At 36.5% G+C, this 18,637-nt stretch overlaps 2 non-coding genes across 2 annotated transcripts; both read right to left on the bottom strand.

The window, feature by feature from the left end:
- Positions 1–9,835: 9,835 nt before the first annotated feature.
- LOC120191347 lies at positions 9,836–9,918 on the bottom strand. The gene has a single exon (XR_005522688.1). It is a non-coding gene; the product is annotated as a small nucleolar RNA R16 (small nucleolar RNA).
- A 56-nt stretch (positions 9,919–9,974) lies between these two features.
- LOC120191342 lies at positions 9,975–10,062 on the bottom strand. Its single transcript, XR_005522683.1, has one exon. It is a non-coding gene; the product is annotated as a small nucleolar RNA R16 (small nucleolar RNA).
- Positions 10,063–18,637: the final 8,575 nt, after the last annotated feature.

Here is an 18,637-nt window from a genome sequence, read left to right as displayed (position 1 = left end):
GGTGGCCAGAAAATATCAAAACACCCCAAATGAGAAATTCGAACGCTCTAAGGCCAATTCCGATCTCCGTTTCCCTGAAAAAACCCAGGAATTTCCTAAATCTAAGAAAATACCTTCGGTATTTTTGGTTCTCCGACGACGTTTGGAATCTCTGGTAAGTTTCTTCTCTCCTCTGTTTTTCCTTTCGGTTGTTGATGTTGGTTGTTGGTGGTTCCTTGTTATTTTTCTGTCTATGTCATCCTCTGTGGTTGCTTGATGCTCGTGTTTTTGTGGCTATCGATGAATTTTATTTTGCAGGTGAGTCGAGGCTTTTATAGCCTCGTCGAGACGCTCATCAGACCAGATAATTGGGTAGTCTTCGGTGAGTCACCAAACTATGTGGTGACTCACATCAGAGCTTCGACGTGGGTGGCTTCGTGGCGCTTCTGGAGGTTTCGGTGAGACGGTGACAGTAGCTAGGCGTCTGCAATGGATGGTTGGACCACATAGTAGTGAAGGAGTCGGTTGTGCGGTGGCAGCAAAGGCGGCGACGCAAGATGATAACCTAGGGTTATGAAATCCTAGGGCTTCATGTTGGACCTTCTGTGGACCATTGGATCTCTCAGATCCAACGGCTGAGATCATTGGCGGCTGGGTGCTGGGATAAAAACCCTAATTGAGTTTAAGGTTATAATTGGGCTCCAGTGGATAAGAAAAGAGAAACCCTAAAGAGAACTGTTCAAATCATAGCCGTACCCGGGGCTGCCTTGATGATGAAAAGGAGGAGAAGAGAAGTAGTCCACGACCACTAGTGACTAGTGTGAGTCATTTTTTTTGCTTTTTGGTGTGTGTCCTTATTGGTACGAAAAGCCAGCAATTAATGGCTCGCACAGTCCCATATCGGGCAGATATTAGATGTGAGGTGGTGGCTCCCAAGCCAAGTGCCCAAGTCCCTAATTGAATAAATATAAAGGTAGATGCCTGCCCAAATATAGATGTTCATTTTTAGATAAGGTAATTGCTTGTCTTCAAACCCAAACACTGTCGTTGCTTTGTTGGTCGTCTTCACCTGATGATCATATTCAACCGTCTAACCATTCAACCGGAAAAAGAAAAAAAAGGTAAATTACACGTTTAGTACTTAAACTTTCAATCCTTTTATAATCATACCTAAAGTTTAGTTATTGTTTCATTTTAGTATTCCCGTGCAAAATTTAACGTTAATGTTTTGAAAAAAATAGAAGTTTAAGTACTAAAATAGACCAAATCGGATAGTTTAGGTATTAAACATGTTAAGTTTTTAATGGTGTATACTAAAATGAAATAAAAAATAAATATTAGGTATGATTTTGAAAAAATTAAAAATTTAGATACTAAAACAGATCAAAATGATAGTTTAGATATTAAATACGCAATTTACTAAAGAGAAAATCGCCTCAGTGACCAAAAATACCTTATAATATATGATTTTAACCAATTTTTTTTGGATTTTCCAAAATGACCAATAAAATCGCAACGCGATATCAAAATCGCAACGCGATTTAGAAAATCGCAACGTTAAAAAAGAAAATCGCAACGGTCAAAAGAAAATCGCAACGCGAGCTTCCAAGTTCGCAACGCGATTTAGAAGAAAATCGCAATGCGATTGATTGAATCGCAATGCGATTTATAGAATCGCAATGCGATTGAGAGAGTCGCAACGCGATTTAGAAGAAAATCGCAATGCGACTGAGAGAATCGCAATGCGACTGAGAGAATCGCAATGCGATTGAGAGAATCGCAACGCGATTTAGAAAATCGCAACGGTCAAAAGAATAGTTAAAAAAATTTTGTTTCTTAAGAATTTTCTCTAAAAAGATAGTATCCGCACGGACGTGTCGAAGACACGTATTACCACGACCACGACCACGACCACGACCCGACCCGACCCGAGACGAGACGGCGGCGGCGGCGGCGCGCGAGAGTCCCCCTTGTCCTCTTTCACTCAACAAGGAAGTGCAAAATACAAGCCTTAAATACCATTCCCAATAGTATTTCCAATACTATGTGGGATTGAGCATTACCAACACTTGTTCCAAATATCATTATTCTTCATAAGTTATCATCCATTACAATATGAATTAGTCGTGTTAATGAACCAATATACCTCATTAATATATGGTATTGTTGAACAAAAGAATGATGATGATGATCTTATTAAAGACCATCTAATACGAAAGAATCCAATGCATAACCGATACCTTATTGTGAAACTAATTCACATAGAGGTTGTACGTGAAAAAAAAATCTTTTACTTTTATAGTAAATATCTATCTCAATAATTTTAATATAAAAAATATATTTTTTATTTAATAATAGAATTATTTCATGTATTTATCAAGTTATAATTTTAAATACTTATTAAAATGAATTAATTTATTATCGATAATTCATATTGTAATGGATGATAACTTATGAAGAATAATGATATTGGGAACAAGTGTTGGTAATGCTCAATCCCACATAGTATTGGAAACACTATTGGGAATTATATTTAAGGCTTGTATTTTGCACTTCCTTGTTGAGTGAAAGAGGACAAGGGGGACTCTCGCGCGCCGCCGCCGCCGCCGTCTCGTCTCGGGTCGGGTCGGGTCGGGTCGGGGTCGTGGTCGTGGTCGTGGTCGTGGTCGTGGTCGTGGTCGTGGTAATACGTGTCTTCGACACGTCCGCGCGGATACTATCTTTTTAGAGAAAATTCTTAAGAAACAAAATTTTTTTAACTATTCTTTTGACCGTTGCGATTTTCTTTTTAACGTTGCGATTCTCTCAATCACATTGCGATTCTCTCAGTCGCATTGCGATTCTCTCAGTCGCATTGCGATTTTCTTCTAAATCGCGTTGCGACTCTCTCAATCGCATTGCGATTCTATAAATCGCATTGCGATTCAATCAATCGCATTGCGATTTTCTTCTAAATCGCGTTGCGAACTTGGAAGCTCGCGTTGCGATTTTCTTTTGACCGTTGCGATTTTCTTTTTAACGTTGCGATTTTCTAAATCGCGTTGCGATTTTGATATCGCGTTGCGATTTTATTGGTCATTTTGGCAAATCCAAAAAAAGTTGATTAAAATCGTATATTATAAGGTATTTTTGGTCACTGAGGCGATTTTCTCTTTACTAAAAAGAAACTCAGGCCAAAAAAGAAAACCTTAGGTTACCTCTTTAAGCTGAAACCTTAAAGCCCAATAACTTTAATATTGGTCTCACATTAAAAAAAATTCATTACAAACCCATTAAAATTAGGATAAACTATACAAATGATCCCTTGATTATAAGATAATATTTTATTTAGTTATTTAATTATTAAAAGTTACTAAGTGATCTCACGATTATTAAAAAGTTACAAAATAGTCACTTGACTATTCATATATTTTAAACTTGCCATTTTTCGTTAAAAAAATTGACAGAAATCTGAGTTGGACGTTAACATGCTAACCGAGATATGATAAAAATCATATTTTAATGATGTATACTAACACCATCGTTGCTTTCAAGCATTGGCAATACGACATAATGTAAACAAAGAGTCAATTCACAAAATACAGCTCAAACAATTCTTGGATCAAATTTAATTATATCTCAATCAACAAGTTAACGTCCAACTTAGGCAACGCCGATTTTTTAACAGAAAAGGTCAATTTTGGATCATACGAATAGTGAGTGACTATTTTATATTTTTTAATAGTTGAGAAACTCAACAAAGTTCACCCTATATTCTAATGATCATTTTGTAAATTTTAGTAGTTGAGGACTCAACAAAGTAACACTCTATAGTTGGGGATCATTTATGTACTTTACCCTTAAAGTGTTTCAGTTTGCAAGAGTGATCAAACATTTTCCATATAACCTGTAAATAACCTGTTGAAGAAACAGGTCTGGCAAAGCTAATTGAGAACCAGAAACGAAAAATACATGTGGAGTTGGATTGGCAAAGCTGTTGACCTGCTGGTTTGCTTCTAATAGTCCCTTGGAAAATCCATACAAGATTATTGAATTCTCACTTTCCAGCTTCACTCAAAGTAAATTTCAAGGCAAAGACACGTGATGATGATTCTTATTGGAGTTCCCGATCAAACATTATAGGCATAAAAACCATATATAGGCATGCATTTCAGGCCTTAATCTCCCAAGAATCAATGCTTCCTTTGCTCCCACCACCATCGCCTCCTTTTCCATTCCAAACGAGGCTGTTTTTTGACCTCAAGAAAAAAAAACCGGTCTGGGTTTAAAAAACTAGCTGTTAATATAGCCGTTGGGGGGGTTTTGTGACCGTTTTTGACCCTTTTTTCTTTAAAAAAATTACCATTTTACCACCCTAAACATGTATAAATAGGTTGGGGATGTATTTGGTTGATTACAAATTTCTCAAATCTTATTACACAACACTTAAACATCTCTCAAATCTTATTTTTGTAATTTTTTGTTCATCATGAGTAACACGGCTGAATCTTCCGTCGGGGGAAACCTTGAAGTCGTGAGAGTGATCGAACACACTCGAAACAAAGACATTTGAGATCACTACGATTTATGTGAGATGTCAAATGGCTCGAGGAGGGCGCGTTGTAAACTTTGTCTAAAGTTTCTTGCATCGGAAGGAAACACAACGTTGAAGAACCATTTGACAAAATCATGCAAGGCACTTCGCTCAAGATCGGATCCTAGTCAATCGAATCTTACACCGCAAGGTGGTGTTTTTGTTTACGACAACGAAAAATTACGAGAAGCGTTTACAAAGTTCGTGATTACAAAAGCATTGTCGTTCGACCACTTTGATGATGAAGATTTCACGATAACAATTCAACAACTAATGCAACCACGTTATACTCAAGTAAGTCGTATTACCCTTAGAAGAGATGCTATAAAAATGTGGCGTACGGCGAGGGAAAAAATGATTTTAGGATTCCAAGAACACCGTTATGGTGTGTCGCTTACATGTGACGTTTGGAGTTCCCCTCATAATACCGGAAATTCTTTTTTAGCCGTTACGTCACATTGGTTAGATCAAGATAAATGGCAAATGATGAAAAGAACAATCGCGTTTGAATTATTCGGTGAGCCGCATACCGGTGCTAATTTATTTACACTTTTAAAAAGGGTAATTTGTCTTTATAAATTAGAAAATAAAGTTTTTTCTATATCATTTGATAATGCATCGAATAATACAAACGCGGTTCCAAGATTGAAAATATTACTTTCACCGATTTTAGACGGTGCGTTTTTTCATACCCGTTGCGTTGCACACATAATTAATTTATCCGTGCAAGCCGGTTTGGAGGTTATTGAGCCGATTAGATTAGAATTTAAAACAATGATAAAATCGGTTCTTTGTAACAACAACAAAAGACTAAATGATTATAAACGATTTTGTAAGTCCGTTAATAAAAAAGCTTTGGGTCCTAATTTGGATTGTCCAACTCGTTGGAACTCAACTTGGATGATGATGCATACTGCCTTAAGGCAAAGGGAAACATTGCAAACATTTCACGATCGGCTTTTCGAGAGAGGTCATGTCCCAAACATTTATCCGGATTCGAGTTGGGAAACTATAGCCAAAATAACCGATTTGCTTGAGGTTTTTAAAAATGCAACAACTTTTTTATCTGGTGTTTATTACCCTACTAGCCCGTTGATTCTTAATCAAATATTTTTGTTAGCTACCCGACTAAATGACTTTGAATTTGAAACCGAAGTTTTTCAAGAAATTGGCTTTGCAAAGAATGAAAAACTTTTAAAATATTTTAAGGAGATTCCCCCAATTTTTACTTGTGCCGCCGCTTTAAACCCAACGTTAAATGTTGGTGGGGTTAAAACACTAATTGAACAAATTGCGTTTGCTTTTAATCTAACCGATGATGAACCCAACTTTGTCCAAAACCAAATAAATTATTTTAACAAATGTTTTCGAGACATGTTTGCAATTTATTTAACTAAATACGGATCAAGTAGTGTAATACACGATCAAATGAGAATGAATGCGGAATCATCTAGTAGACGTCCAAGTAACATAAATTTGAATCTTTTTAACACTCTTGTAAATTCCCAATCCAAACGATCACGTACTACCACCCCAAGTAGCGAGTTGGGAAATTACATGTCATGCGATTTTCTATCAAAAATGACATTTGAAGAGTTTGAAAGTTTGGATATTTTGGCTTGGTGGAAAGAAAAGGAAGCACAATTTCCGATTCTAACCGCCATGGCCCGTGATTTACTAACCGTCCAAGCTTCTACGGTAGCTTCGGAATCCGCTTTTTCTGTTAGTGGCAGGGTTATATCGCAACGGAGATCAAGACTATGTCCCGAGTCGGTGGAAGTATGCATTTGTTTAAAGGATTATTTGGATGGAGCGGCTCGTAAGCAACATATCACCACCCTAGAAGATGCAATTGATGCCGATTTGGAAGCAAACTTACACATTGAAGAAGTCGAACTTGGAATATCCCCTCCAAACGAAGAAGGCGAAGATGATGAAGAAGAGATGGCAATGTAGTTTATTTTATAACTTTATTTCAATTATCGTAAACTTTGTTTCAATTATCGAACTTGAAGTTTTTAAGTATTTGAATTTATCGAACTTGGAAGTTTTTAAGTATTTGAATTTATCAAACTTGGAAGTATTTAAGTATTTCAATTATGTTGAGTTAATTAAGTATTTCAATTAAGTATTTGAATTTATCGAACTTGAGGTTTGATGCTTTCTCTTTGATTCTCTCTTGATTCTAGTTGCTTGATGTTTCTTGTCTTTGATCAATGGTTTCTAAGCTTGCTTAAATACACCTTGAATCACTTCTGAACGTTAGTGATAATTAATGAAGATAATATAGCCGTTTAAGTGTGAAAACATTTAATAAAAATGTTTGGAGCGTGGGGGAATCGGTACCCTCTCATAGGGAATCGGTTCCCTAAGTGTAAAATTCAAATATTTCGACCGTTGAATAAGGGGGAATCGGTACCCCTTGGGGGGGAATCGGTTCCCTATGAGCAATCTGGAATATTAAAATCGGTTTTTTTATAACCGGTTTTTAAAAAAAAAACGGTTTTTTTAAAACCGAAACCGGTTACACCGGTTAGGATATCCGGCCTTCCAAACCGGTTAAAAACCGAACCGGTTATTTTATAAACCGGTTTTTTTTTCTATGGGAAAAAACCGGATCGGATAAAAACCGATCCGGATCGGATTAAAATCCGACAAATGTTCATCTCTATTAGCGTCCTTGTTTTAGTTTATCTAGTCATATTTTACCTACTCATCCATGAAGACGATGAAAGAAGCGAAGAAGAGGATCGTTCGGGTATGGACATGGAAGAGATACAGCAGCTCCCTTGGTTTTATTTTGTGGTAGATACGACGTCGTCAATGAACTGTGCGGTTTGCCTGGATGGCTTTGAGGGTGGGGAACGATGCAGGATTTTCCCGGTTTGTAACCATATGTTCCATGCACATTGTATCGATCTTTGGTTTGCAAGGAAACTCACCTGCCCAACCTACCGTTCCCCTTTCAAACCCCAAGAATTTGTATGAAATTACTAGATACAAGCGGATATAATATCAGTTCTTCAACATGTATTTTATTGACAAATGCACCATACAAATTCATAAATCTCATAAAACTTAAAACATTAAGTGGAGAGTTATTCTTTAAACAAGTTATGAATTCAAGCAATTGTATTTGTTAGATGGGTATTCATTATCAAAAACTAAGAAATATTATGAACATATATTACATTATAATCATTAAGGACATAAAAAAAACTTTGTGGATCCAAATCCACCTTCAATATTCTTTTACGAGACTTTATGATGTTGTCGATAGTCAAATAGGCAATTCTGTCATAAACTTAACTTTCACTTGAGAGCAATCATATTTGGCCGGGTGGTTAAACGCTCATCTTTGGTTCGATGAAATCCCTTAGAATTAAGAGAAATTGAAATCCAATTACATCATTTTCTTATATTTGATTCAAGTTTTCAAAGAGAAAGTTGAAATCCAATTCTATCTTTTGGAGAGAGAATTTGAAATTTGACCATGATAAAAATTTCATCCAGGGAGGAAAAGTAAATTCCACCCATAACATGATAAAAATGAAATCTTTTGGAGAGAGAATTTGAAATTTTACCATATTACTCTTATCTATCTTTTGGTATTCGGGTCAAAATTTTAAATTTGAAATTTGTATGAAATTACTTGATACAAGAGGATATAATTTCAGTTCTTCAACATGTATTTTATTGACAAATGCACCATACAAATTCATAAATCTCATAAAACTTAAAACATTAAGTGGAGAGTTATTCTTTATACAAGTTATGAATTAAGCAATTGTGTTTGTTAGATGGGTATTCATTATCAAAAATTAAGAAATATTATGAACATATATTATATTATAATCATTATGGACATAAAAAAAACTTTGTGGATCCAAATCCACCTTCAATATTCTTTTACAATACTTTATGATGTTGTCGATAAAAAATAGGCAATTCTTTATACAAGTTATTCTTTATATCTGACATCTAAATGAATTTTTTAATTTACCAATTTTTTGTGCCTAATTTGAACAGTGCTACAATGCCTTGAAGAGCAATAAATGCGTTCTTGATGACACCATGTTGCCCATAAAAACAAATACAAAACATCCCATCAGCCATACTTGTTCAATACAGATTGTGTTGCAGATCACCTATTTGTTTATCCATGGCATCGTAGTCTGTTGCTCAAAACGATCAATCCTTTGTAATCAAACAGCTCTAACCCATTATGGAGTACATTTGAATGTTCCCACGTCGCAAACAAGACGGACACTACACCTTTAAAATGAAAATCACCATTTTTTATTAACACTAAATTAAATTTTTCCAAGAGCCTTGTTGATTTTTCTGTGGACTTAAATTAGTACTCATTGTACGCACACTGCACAATATGCTGTAGAATCTGTTTTTGTTCCGAATCTTTTTTAGCAGCGGCTGAACCACATGTTGACATGGAATACAATTTTTTTTCTTAGTTCCTTACTTTGGTGCCCACTTTGAAATTGTGTCCACCCTATTCAAAATATTTATGTTGTTAGACTATGGGTATCTACCTAAAAAAATATTTCAAGATCTGTCATTACTTTTGTGTTAAAAGTTTGAAATTCAAGCTTGTACAAGAACCTTGTAGCTTGAATGATATGTATAGGAATTATAATGGAGCCAAGTAGAGGTGAAAGTTGTCAAAATCATTTTGGTATGAACTTGCTATATACTTGAATCTCAAAAACAATCTTTCCACTGCTGTGAAATTTCTCCGTGTTATGCTAAGGTTCAAACCAAAAAGCCTACAATCCAACAAATCTCAAACCAAGAAATACCTACACTCTAACAAAGACACCATACATACATAATAAGGAATTGTTAAAAGAGAAGAACAAAATCACAGCAGTGGAAAGAACTAACATAAATCAAGAGGCATATTTCATTATAGAAACACAGCAATGCTCAGAAATTGCATAACTAATCATAAGCTAAGTTCATACGTCCAGACATAGTTAAAGCAAGTTCATCATTGCATTAAAAAAGAATAGATGTTATACCCATCCACCAACGATATTCCAAAAAATTGAAAATCAGAAAACACACTTGGAAAAAATTAAAACTCAGAGAAAATCCAAATGTGGATAATGGCAGACATACAACATGGCATCAGTTCAGACCGCCCGTCTGCTACTTCTCATCATTGAAAATCCCACTCAAACCCTTTTGTTTAAAACATTGAAACTTCATAAGAAAAAAAATAAGTAAAAACAGAAGCTTGATTAAGCTGAAAAGAACAAAAGCGAAGGCATCGGATAATAAGCGGAGTTTATTTGTCTACACTTAGATTCAGTGTTTAGCATAGAAACATTACATCATTTGCCTTCACTTCATAATTTCAACTACAAACTGAATCGGAAAAAAAATAAAAAGAAACCAAAGAAATGGCATCAGAATATCAATAAGCGAAATTAAAATCCACACGGTTTTTTCAGAGTGTAGGATAATATAAACATTCATCTTTTGCCACCATTATGAAGATTTTACTGAAGACGACGATTTTTTCAATAAAGCGAAAAGAAATATTGGTAAGTCCATTTGACACCAAGGCAAAGCAAAGATATGCAATGGGCTGGTAAGCTAACCTTTCATTGTTCGCACCCGTTATATCTCCTTTAGCATTCATTTAGCTACACAAAGGAGAGGGTAAACAGATGCACAACCAAAAACCCACGTCAATTCAAAAATTAAAGCACAGAATAGAAATTTGCAGGAGGGATTTATGGCTGACGAAAATCAATTGAATGGGGGAAAGAAATTAAAAAGATTTAAACTTGAAAACTGATAATGAGATCTTCGGAGGCGGAAAGTTGAGAGAGATGAGAGGGGTTGAGACATTTAAATAGGGATTTCAGGATTTAGGGTTTCGTAGTTTGGGCTTTTTATTTCATAGGGGAAGTGTCTTCTGTTTGAGTTAGGGTTGAGCGCCGCCTTTAATTTGGGCCTTTCGAGGGCTTTAACTAATAAAGGCCCACGATATGACCTGAAATTTTCACTATTTTAATTAGAAGCCTCTTTCATTATAAATATTGATTAATCTAAATTCGATTTAGATTATAGTATTTTGACTGTCAATGATTTTTAAATTTAAATATTATTATTATTTTACACGAATCAAACGATGTCGATAGAAAATGAATTATTGATATTCTCCGAGGTCCTGCGTTCTAGTACTAAAAATGTCAGGGTTGTGAGCATTTAATATTAAATAGTTTAGAGTTATTTTTGAATAAATATTATCTTATATTTACCCTAAATTAAAAATATATTTTATATTTAAAAATAATAAAAATAACTCAAAAATAATATTTCTTTTATTTACTTCCAGCTGAAAATCTTGACAAGCATTTGGAGTTCCTTTATTCCATGCAAATGGTTTTTTTAATATTTTTTGGGTAAAAGGATGAGAGCTACAACGGATTAGCTATTGTAACTTTTCAACAACTCTGCAACACTCGGCGGTGGGCTTATACATTGGATTACATCGAAAGAGTCGTGGCAAACTAACTTGGCCATTCTGTCGGCAACCTTATTTCCATCCCGTCGAACATGTTGAAACTTAATGGACCAATTCTTCCTGCACAACTCACGGATGTGAAGAAGAATGGTATGGAAATCTTGTCGAGCTTCCCTATCTTGGATAAGTTGGATCACATCTTTGTTGTCGGATTCAATTAGGACTTGTCTAAACCCGAGCTCCCATGCCTGCTGCATACCAAGAAAGATTCCCCATAACTCTGCTTCCATAATCGAAATATCCCAATGAATTTTGAAAACCAACCTGTCAGTTGGCTGTATCGTTTCGGATCACTCCTCCACACGAAGCTCGGCCATCCGTATCAGATCTAGTGCCATCGGTATTGACTTTTATCCATCCCATCGACAGGGGGCACCAAAAAAATGGGGCTGTTGTCTCTCGAAGGACCTGGGTAACTAGTTCCCGAAATCGACCTCTGCGTTGTAGCAGCCAGCTCCCTACTTCGTTCAAGAACTGATTGACCAAATACAACCTGTGAATTAAACACCAATTCCATAAAGATAGCTCCAAAGAATAGGTTCCAATCCTTTGACTCGTCTGCAAAGTATTCAATTGTTTGATGTTAATACCAATCCATTGTCGAAGATCTATGCTAAGGAATTCTGCTAGTTTGTCTCCTTTAATAAGCAGCGACCAAATGGATTTTGCAACCGGGCATAAATGAAGAGCATGGTTAATGTCCTCAACCTCCGCATTACATACAGGAAAAAGCTATTCGTAGTAAAATGACGCCGCATTCTCTCATCATTGGTCATGAGTTTACCACAACAAACCAACCGCATAAAAATTTTAATTCGTTGCAATCCCTGGTATTGGTTAATCTGTTTCCAAGGCTGATTTATATCAGCCGTCGATAATCCTCTTCGGATCTCATAATTAGATTTCACTGAGAAACTACGATCTTCACGTCCCAACGACCCCAGTGAGTCACCTACAAGGTAAGCCTTTAGCCCTTTGATAGCAGCTATTCGAAGAACAACCGAGTATGGAAGCATGTTTTGGAAAAGCTCCCAACGCCAATCACGTGTTGGTTCACCATGTCTGTTACACGAACATTACCCATATTAATCACAGTGTGACGCAAAACATGGGAAATAAGAGGACCAATTGTTGATAATCGTGCAAAAATCTACACTTTTCCCATTGTCAATACTTCAGCATGTGTTACTATGAACATCACTCCAAACAACGCCAAGGCCCTTCCATAGTCTCAAACAACTACCACTGCGTAACGCAATAGGAATACCCTCCTCACATTTATATTTACTTTGCAGAAAACGAACCCAAAGTGCATCTTTTTTAGTAACTAAACTAAATGCCAACTTCATTAGAAAAGCTTCATTTTGGGTACTTGTCGAGTGAAATCCAAGCCCTCCTTGTTAGGTCGGCTTACAAACATCCTCCCAACGAACCAAATGAACACCTTTACTATCTTGCGTTATTCCCCAAATGAATCGTCGAATTAGGCGCTCTAGTTCAGCACAATATTTTTAGGCAAAACAGTTGTTTGCATTGTATAAGACGAGATTGCTGATAAGACAGCTTTTGCGAGCGTAATTCTTCCAGTTAGCGATAAATTTTTCGCCTTCCAACCACTCAAACTATTTTGCACCATTTGCAACAAATACTCATAGGACTCCTTCGTTACCCGTGAACGAAGAATAGGGACAACCAAGTATTTCCCAAGATCTAAGACCTCAGTGAAGCCGAAGAACAAGCTAATGTGAGCGCGAACATCCACCGGAACATTCTTAGAAAAGTACATTGTCGTCTTTGCAATACTCACTTTTAGTCCTACCACCTTACAAAAATTCTCAAGAATTTCCTGAATCACCTTTAGTTGATCAATAGAAGCTTCCACAAACAAGATCATATCATCTGGAAAAAAACAAGTGAGAGATAGTTGGGCTTTGCTTCGATACTCGAAAAGGCTGCCATCGGTAATTATTAACTCACATTTTGAATTCTTTGAGAAAGTCGTTCCATGTAATGTGTTTCTTTGGAATTTAATAATGCAGTGTGTTTCTTCAACCATTCCATAAGAACAACTATCTCTCACCCCAGACATTGGAATTTATCGTCAATAAATTCTCATTTTAATCGATCATACACTTTCTCTAGATCAATCTTGATGGCCATCCAACCACACTTTCTTGTTTTCTTTCTCATCGTATGAATAATGTTCTGTGTGATTACAGTATTATCTGTAATTGACCGACCGGAGACAAAAACTAGTCTGGAACTCAGAGACCCATCTCAGAAGTAACAATTTCAGTCGATTCATAATTATCTTAGTGATAATTTTATAAATGACTGTGTAAAGACTTATCGACCGAAACTGACTCGTACTTGTCAGAGCAGAGAGTTTAGGAAGAGAACCAGCAGAGTTTTGTTTAAAAAATCTGGAAGCACCCCACAGCAAAAATTCTATTGACACAATCACAAACAGATTGACCCACGGAATTCCAATTTCTTTGAAAGAAACCCGCAAAAATCTCGTCAATGCCAGGTGACTTAAGCGGTCCCACATCAAAAAGAGTTTGTTTCACGTCACCATCAGATATTGGGTCTCCAAGCCTGTCAAGATTGGTCTGATTAATCTTTGGGAAAAGACCATGATACCAACAACGACGCTCAAAAGTACCATCGCTACGGAAGATAGTTATAACTAAATAATTGGTCTATCTAGAAATATATTACAGTTGGAAAGAATATTACAGTTGTAACTAAATAATTGGTCTATCTAGAAATATATATAGGATGTAATGGAAGAAAAATGAACTCTATGAATGAAAATTAAGAATCCGTTTTCTGTAAACCTACCTTTTCTTCTTCTTCTACAATATTTTCTCACAAATTTTAGGTGCAAACCTAACAATTGGTAATCAGAGCTAAGTCAGTGATACCAAACAAATCTACACGCTGGGTAAAACAAAAAAGATGAAAAATAATGGAACTGTGGAGGTACAAGAACAAACAATAGAGGTTAAGGATGAAGAGGCCTTACCATCTTGGTGGACTGGACAGAAGGCAGAGCTGGAGGAAAGGATACAAACATTGGAAGAGGGGATGATTGAAAATAGAGGCTATTTGCAGAGAATCCTACAGCTGGTCAATCAGGCAGCCGAGGAAAAAGATTCACCTCGGTCAGAAAGGAGTCAACCACCAGCAGCTGCAAAACAAAACAAAGAAGAAGGTAAGCTTCCATGTTTGGTTACTGTTCTTGGTGAGCATGAGAAGTATACATTTAAGACTGGTGAACCGGGAATATTAGCTCCTAAACATGTTAATACACCTCCACTTTGTGAAAATCAACCTCATGCTAGAGTGGATGTGCAAAAATTAAAAATGGGGGAAAACATAACAGAAATGGGAGAATCATCCATTGGGGAAGATGTTCATTCAAGTTATGTTTTCAGACCAAAAATAGAACTTCAAATGTTTGATGGAACAAATCCTAGAAGTTGGGTAAAAAAATGTCAGAAGTATTTCTCAATCTTTAGAGTACCTGAAGGTCAGAAAGTAGAATTAGCTACCATGTATTTAATAGGGAAGGCTGAGACCTGGTTTGATGGCTATATAGCCCAGAAACATAAGGTGAACTGACATGAATTTACAGCAGATATATGTCATAGATTCTGTGATCAGAATTGTAATGACATTGTGGAAGAGTTTAACAAGCTGATTCAAAAGAATTCTGTAGAAGACTATCATGAGAAGTTTGAGGAGTTGAGGTCTTACATGTTGCAGTATAGTCCATTTTTGGAGGAGGGGTATTTTGTTTCTAGTTTCTTGAGTGGATTGAAAGAAGAAATTAAGCATAGGGTTAAAATTCACAATCCCACAACTTTAGCCACTGCTTTTAGATTGGCTAAATTAGTGGAATTGACTTGGGAAGTGGAAAATAGGAAACTGAGGTTCCAGCCTAGAGCAGTATCTACAGGACATAGCTTCAACTACAAGGTCCCACATACAAATTTGAATCAATCACAAAAAGGAGCTGTTCAGAATTTGAATCAGAGTAAACAATCATTGGTGGAGTATAGAAGGACACATGGATTATGTTACAAATGTGGAGAGAAATTTAGTCCAAGACATCAATGCAAGGTCAAACAGTTAAACTTAATGGAGGAATTGGAGGATACAGGAGAGTTTAAAATTTTGGAAATAGGAAATAATGAGGCTATTGCAACAGACCCTGTAGAAGAAGAGCTAGAAATTTCTATAAATGCTATAACAGGGAAGACAGGCCACCACACATTGAGGATTCAAGGACACATATCTGGGAGACCTCTAAACATTCTCATAGACAGTGGAAGCACACACAGTTTTATAACTGGTCAATGGTCCAAAGAAGGAGTGGAATTGGAGCAAACTCATCCTTTGACCATTACAGTTGCTAATGGTGAAAAGTTGTACAGTTCAGCCATGAGTAAAAAGTTAAAATGGGGAATGTAGGGTTCTCAGTTTGAACATGACTTCAGAGTTTTAACTCTAGAAGGAAGTGATATGGTGCTAGGAGTGGACTGGATGAAAAAGTATAGTCCACTACTGATGGATTTCAATAATATGACCATGAGTTTTAAAAAAGATGGGGAGGAGATTACTTTAAGAGGAAAACAGAATTCACCTACAGTCAAAGTGATATCATATAGTAAATTGCAGAAATTGATGGGGAAGAACAATGATATAACAGGGGAAATTTTTATGCTAAGTGGGGAAGTTAGAACTAACATGGTACCCGTGGAATTACAGAGTTTATTAGAGGAGTATTCAGCTGTTTTTGAGGAACCAAAAGGGATGCCACCTCCAAGGGAACATGACCATTCTATTACACTAAAAGAGGGTACAGAAGCAGTGAACATTAGATCCTACAGGATGCCCTATCATCAGAAGTCAGAAGTGGAAAAACAAATTAAGGAGATGATGTCCTCTTCCATAATACAGACCAGTAAAAGCCCATTTGCTTCTCCTTGTTTGTTGGTCAAGAAGAAGGATGGAAGTTGGAGAATGTGTATTGATTATAGGCAATTGAATGCTTTAACTATAAAAAAACAAATTTCCAATTTCTGTAGTGGAAGATTTGTTGGATGAGTTGACTGGAGCAGCCTATTTTTCTAAGTTGGATTTAAGATCAGGGTATTGGCAGATTAGAATCACTCTTGAAGACATTCCTAAAACAACCTTTAGGACTCATCATGGTCACTTTGAGTTCAAGGTTATGCCTTTTGGATTAACAAATGCCCCAGCCACTTTTCAGGCATTAATGAACAAGTTGTTTGGTCCTTACCTAAGAAAATTTGTATTAGTTTTCTTTGATGAAATACTCATTTACAGTCCTGATCTAAAGAAACATGCCATGCATCTTAGGACTGTTTTGGAAGTCCTTAAGCAGAATCAGCTGTTTGCTAAAAGAACAAAATGCTTCTTTGGTCAACAAGAGGTGGAATATTTGGGCTATATTATATCTAAGCAGGGAGTGGCTACTGATCCAGCAAAGATACAGGCAATGCAACAATGGAAGCTGCCAAAAACTCTTAAATCCTTAAGGGGTTTCCTTGGGCTGACAGAGTATTACAGGAGATTCATAAAAGGATATGGAGAGATTGCTAAGCCTTTAACTACTATGTTAAAGAAGGACCAGTTTCAATGGGCAGAAGAAAGTAAAGCTGCTTTTGAAATTTTAAAAGGTGCAATGTGTCATGCTCCTGTCCTAACATTACCTTACTTCAATAAAAGTTTTTGTTTGGAGACATATGCAAGTTCTAGGGGAATAGTAGCAGTTTTGTCTCAAGAAGGCAGACCAGTGGCTTATTTAAGCAGAGCATTGGGACCTAAGCAATTAGATCTATCTATTTATGAAAAAGAATACCTAGCCATACTCATGGCTATCTTTAAATGGAGACATTACCTAGAAGGAGGGCCATTTATTATTAAAACAGACCATGAAGCTCTTAAGCATTTGCTGGAACAGAAGCTCACTACTTCAATACAGAAAAAAGGGCTTACAAAATTATTGGGACTGGATTATGTTATTCAGTACAGGAAGGGCATACACAATTTGGCAGCAGATGCATTATCCAGAATAGATGAGGAGGAAATAGAGTTACAACAAATGACTGCTATTGTTGTCATTCCTACTTGGGTTCAAGAGGTTGAACAAAGTTATCAAGGTGATTCCCTAGTTGCTGAAATGGTTACTAAGTTAGTTATTTCCAGGCAAGAGGCATCAGACTGGTCTTATTCCAGAAGTATCTTAAGATATAAAGGGAAGGTTTATATTGGGGAAAATGGTTCTTTAAGACAACAGATTCTACAAGCTCTACATGATTCACCACAAGGTGACCATTCAGGTATACAAGCTACCTACCACAGGGTGAAATCTTATTTCTATTGGAAAGGGATGAAAAACATGGTTAAAAGCTATGTGCAGCAGTGTGATATCTGTCAGAGAATAAAGGATGAACATGTGTTAAAACCAGGACTATTACAGCCTCTTCCAATTCCTCAACAAGCTTGGGAATTTGTTACATTGGACTTTATTGAAGGTCTCCCTACTTCTAACAGGTATAATTGCATCCTGGTTATTATTGACAAGTTTACCAAGTATGCACATTTTCTACCCTTGGTGCATCCCTTCACTGCAACGATGTAGCTAAAATCTACTTGGATCAGATTTATAAACTACATGGGCAACCAAAGATAGCTCTATCTGATAGAGACAAAATTTTTACTAGCCTTTTTTGGACAGAATTAATGAAGCTCCTAGGAACTACTTCCCTATTCACTACAGCTTACCATCCAGAAACTGATGGTCAAACAGAGAGACTAAATCAGTGCCTAGAACAGTATTTGTGTGGAATGTGTTTTATGAAGCCTACTAATTGGAGTAAGTGGTTATCATAAGCTGAATGGTGGTATAATACAAGTTTCCATACTGCTTTAGGAACAACTCCATTCATAGCTTTGTATGGATATATTCCCCCTACTATGACATGGCTAACAGACTCTAAAGTAGCAGATGTGCAGTAATTATTACAAGAGAGGGACAACATGAATATTGTTTTACAAGACCAACTAGATAAGGCACAACAACGCATGAAATATTATGCTGATAAAAAGAGAAGTGATAAAGAGTTTCAAGTTGGTGATGAAGTTTACCTCAAGTTACAGCCTTATAGGCAAACCTCAGTGGCCCTCAGGAAAAATTTGAAATTGTCTGCGAGGTACTATAGACTCTACAAAGTCATCGAAAGGATTGGGTCAGTGGCTTATAAATTGCAATTGCCTGAGAGTTCAAAGATACACCCTGTTTTTCATATTAGTCTACTAAAGAAGATGATCGGGAACAAGATAGTTACCTCTCGAGATCCACCAGAAGTTAATGCGAATGGACAGCTTCGTGTTTATCCAGCTGTGATATTAGACAAACGAATGGTGAAGAAAGGTAAAAAGGCAGTAACTCAATTGTTAATACAATGGGCGAATTTGGGACCAGAAAATGCTAC

This window comes from Hibiscus syriacus, unplaced genomic scaffold, assembly GCF_006381635.1.
Source record: "Hibiscus syriacus cultivar Baekdansim isolate YM2019G1 unplaced genomic scaffold, ASM638163v2 tig00116965_pilon, whole genome shotgun sequence".
NCBI lineage: Eukaryota > Viridiplantae > Streptophyta > Magnoliopsida > Malvales > Malvaceae > Hibiscus > Hibiscus syriacus.
The sequence above is the reverse complement of the archived record's forward strand: the minus strand, read 5'-3'. Positions and strand labels throughout refer to the sequence as shown.